The sequence below is a fragment of the Arachis duranensis genome, chromosome 1, assembly GCF_000817695.3.
Source record: "Arachis duranensis cultivar V14167 chromosome 1, aradu.V14167.gnm2.J7QH, whole genome shotgun sequence".
In the NCBI taxonomy this organism is placed as follows: Eukaryota; Viridiplantae; Streptophyta; class Magnoliopsida; order Fabales; family Fabaceae; genus Arachis; species Arachis duranensis.
The window spans coordinates 40,763,601-40,767,941 of NC_029772.3; the positions used below are offsets into that span (position 1 = coordinate 40,763,601).

At 34.3% G+C, this 4,341-nt stretch overlaps 1 non-coding gene across 1 annotated transcript; it reads right to left on the minus strand.

The window, feature by feature from the left end:
• Positions 1-3,909: 3,909 nt before the first annotated feature.
• Positions 3,910-4,013, minus strand: LOC127742945 (small nucleolar RNA R71). Its single transcript, XR_008004295.1, has one exon. It is a non-coding gene; the product is annotated as a small nucleolar RNA R71 (small nucleolar RNA).
• Between the last annotated feature and the right edge of the window lie 328 nt (positions 4,014-4,341).

Consider the following 4,341-nt stretch of genomic DNA (forward strand, 5'->3'; position numbering starts at 1 on the left):
TCTTGAGAGACGACCCGAGGTTTGAATACTTCGGTTATTATTTTTATTAGGTTTGTTTAAGTGACAACCAAATTTTTGTATGAAAGGATTCTTGTTGGTTTAGAAGCTATACTTTCAACGAGCTTTTATTTGTGAATTTCTAAACCGTCAAAAGTCCGTTCATCAAAATGGCACTGTTGCCGGGGAATTGCAAATGTGTGCTGATGAGCAGATAATTTATACGTTTTTTGGCATTGTTTTTAGGTAGTTTTTAGTAGGATCTAGCTAATTTTAGGGATGTTTTTATTAGTTTTTATGCAAAATTCACATTTCTAGACTTTACTATGAGTTTGTGTGTTTTTCTATGATTTCAGGTATTTTCTGGCTGAAATTGTGGGACTTAAGCAAAAATCTGATTCAGGCTGAAAAAGGACTACTGATGCTGTTGGATTCTGACCTCCCTGCACTCGAAATCGATTTTCTGGAGCTACAGAACACCAAATGGCACACTCTTAACTGCGTTAGAAAGTATACATCCAGGTCTTTCCAGCAATATATAATAGTCTATACTTTATTCGAGCTTAGATGACAAAAACTGGCGTTCAACACCAGTTCCATGCTGCATTCTGGAGTAAAATGCCACAAACACATCACAAACCAGAGTTAAACGCCAAAAACACGCTACAACTTGGCGTTTAACCCCAAGAGAAGCCTCTGCACATGTAAAGCTCAAGCTCAGCCCAAGCACACACCAAAGTGGGCCCCGAAAGTGGATTTCTGTACTTATACTTATTTCTGTAAACCCTAGTAGCTAGTTTAGTATAAATCGAACTTTTTACTATTGCACTAGCATCTAGTCTTTGGATGGATCTTTAATCAGTGTATGCGATTTTAGACCTTCATGGGGTCTGGCTATTCGGCCATGCCTGGACCATCACTTATGTATTTTCAACGGTGGAGTTTCTACACACCATAGATTAAGGTGTGGAGCTCTGCTGTTCCTCGAGTATTAATGCAATTACTATTATTTTTCTATTCAATTCAGCTTATTCTTATTCTAAGATATTCGTTGCACTTCAACATGATGGATGTGATGATCCGTGACACTCATCATCATTCTCACCTATGAACGCGTGACTGACAACCACTTCCGTTCTACCTTAGATCGAGCGCGTATCTCTTAGCCTCCATTCCGAAAGATCGAAGTCTTCGTGGTATAAGCTAGAATTATTCGTGGTATAAGATCTGGAAATTCTAAACCTTGTCTGTGGTATTCCGAGTAGGATCTGAGATGGAATGACTGTGACGAGCTTCAAATTCGCGAATGTTGGGCGTAGTGACAGACACAAAAGAATCACTGGATTCTATTCCAACATGATCGAGAACCGACAGATGATTAGCTGTGCTGTGACAGAGCATTTGGACCATTTTTACTGAGAGGATGGGAAGTAGCCATTGACAACGGTGACGTCCTACATACAGCTTGCCATAGAAAGGAGTAAGAATGATTGGATGAAAGCAGTAGGAAATTAGAGATTCAGAAGGAACAAAGCATCTCTATACACTTATCTGAAATTCCCACCAATGATTTACATAAGTATCTCTATCTCTATTTTATGCTTTATTTATCTTTATATTCGAAAACCATCATAACCATTAGAATCCACCTGACTGAGATTTACAAGATGACCATAGCTTGCTTCATACCAATAATCTCCGTGGGATCGACCCTTACTCACGTAAGGTTTATTACTTGGATGACCCAATGCACTTACTGGTTAGTTATGCGAAGTTGTGCCAAAGTGTGATTCACGTTTGAGAGCTCCAAGTCTTTGGCGCCATTGTTGATGATCACAATTTCGTGCACCAAGTTTTTGGCGCCGTTGCCGGGGATTGTTTGAGTTTAGACAACTGACGGTTCATCTTGTTGCTCAAATTAGGTAATTTTCTTTGTAGAAAGTTTTCAAAAATCTTTCAAAAAAATTCTTTCTTTGTTTTCGTTTTTCCAAAAAGTAATTTTCGAAAAAATCCAAAAAAAATTAATTAATAAAATCATAAAAACCAAAAATATTTTGTGTTTCTTGTTTGAGTCTTGAGTCAAATTTTAAGTTTAGTGTCAATTGCATATTTTTAATTTTCTAAAAATTTTTTTGAAAAGCTCATGCATGGTGTTCTTCATGATCTTCAAGTTGTTCTTGGTAAGTCTTCTTGTTTGATCTTCATATTTTCTTGTTTTGTATCTTTTGTTGTTTTTCATATGCATTTTTGCATTGATAGTGTCTAAACATGAAAAATTTCTACATTTGGTGTCTTGCATGTTTTTCTTTTCTTGAAAATTTTTCCAAAATAAGTCTTGATGTTCATCTTGATCTTTAAAGTGATCTTGGTGTTCATCTTGACATTCATAGTATTCGTGCATGCATCATTGGTTTTGATCCAAAAGTTTCATGTTTTGGGTCATATTTGTGTTTTTCTCTCTCCTCATTAAAAATTCAAAAATAAAAAAATATCTTTTCATTATTTTACTTAAAAATTCAAAATGTTTGGGTTGACTTAGTCAAAAGTTTTTAAAATTAGTGGTTTCTTGTTAGTCAAGTCAAGATTTCAATTTTAAAAATCTTATCTTTTCAAAATCTTTTTCAAAATCAAATCTTTTCTTTTTCCTTTTGTTATTTTCGAAAATTTTTTTAAAAATTGATTTTTAAAATCTTTTTCTTATCTTTATTTCATGATTTTCAAAAACTTTACTAACAATTAATGTGATTGATTCAGAAATTTGAAGTTTGTTACTTTCTTGTTAAGAAAAGTTCAATCTTTAATTTTTAGAATAATATCTTTTAGTTTCTTGTTAGTCAAGTCATCAATTTTAAAAATCAAATCTTTTTCAAATATATATTTTCAATCATATCTTTTTCAAATCATATCTTTTTCAAAATCAATTTCATAAATCTTTTCTAACTTCCTATCTTTTTTATTTTCAAATCTTTTTCAACTAACTAATTGACTTTTTGTTTGTTTCTTATCTTTTTCAAAACCACCTAACTACTTTTCTCTCTCTAATTTTTGAAAATCACTTTCCTCTTTTTCAAAATTCTTTTAATTAACTAATTGTTTCAAATTTTAATTTTAATTTTATTTCTTCTCTCAATTTTCGAAAATCTCTAACTTTTTTTTTAAAATAATTTTCAAATTTCTCTCCCTCTCATCTTCTTCTATTTATTTATTTAATTACTAACACTCTTCTCTTCATCTAAAATTTTGAACCCTCTCTTCTCCTCTGTGTTCAAATTTTTCTCTTCTCCTTCTTCTATTCTTCTTCTTCTACTCACATAAATGAATCTCTATACTGTGACATAGAGAATTCCTCTTCTTTTCTGTCTTCTTCTTTTTCATATGAGCAGAAGCAAGGACAAGGACATTCTTATTGAAACAGATCCTGAACCTGAAAGGACTCTGAAGAAGAAGCTAAGAGAAGATAAAGCACAACAATCCAGAGAAAACCTTACAGAGAATTTCGAAAAAGAAGACATGGCCGAACCCAATAACAATGGTGGAGGCGCAAGGAGGATGCTTGGCGATTATACTACACCTACTTCCAATTTTTATGGAAGAAGCATCTCAATCCCTGCCATTGGAGCAAACAATTTTAAGCTAAAGCCTCAACTAGTTGCCCTAATGCAACAGAACTGCAAGTTTCATGGACTTCCATCAGAAGATCCCTATCAGTTCTTAACTGAATTCTTGCAGATCTGTGATACTGTTAAGACTAATGGAGTAGATCCTGAAGTCTACAGGCTTATGCTTTTCCCTTTTGCTGTAAGAGACAGAGCTAGAACATGGTTGGACTCACAACCTAAAGATAGCCTGGACTCTTGGGATAACCTGGTCACGGCCTTCTTGGCCAAGTTCTTTCCTCCTCAAAAGCTGAGCAAGCTTAGAGTGGATGTTCAGACCTTCAAGCAAAAAGATGGTGAATCTCTCTATGAAGCTTGGGAAAGATATAAGTAGTTGACCAAAAAGTGTCCTTCTGGCATGCTTTCAGAGTGGACCATTTTAGATATATTCTATGATGGTCTATCTGAGCTTTCTAAGATGTTACTAGACCATTCTGCATGTGGATCCATTCACCTAAAGAAAATGCCTACAGAAGCTCAAATAACCAATTCATGTATGATGCACAGAAAATTCATCTCGCAACAAGTTTCCTCCGGCAAGTGTACCGAGTTGTCGTCAAGTAAAAACTCACTATAGAGTGAGGTCGAATCCCACAGAGATTGATTGATCAAGCAACTTTAATTAGAGGAATGTTCTAGTTGAGCGAATCAGAATTTGATTTTAGATTTGCAGAAAATTAAATAGCAG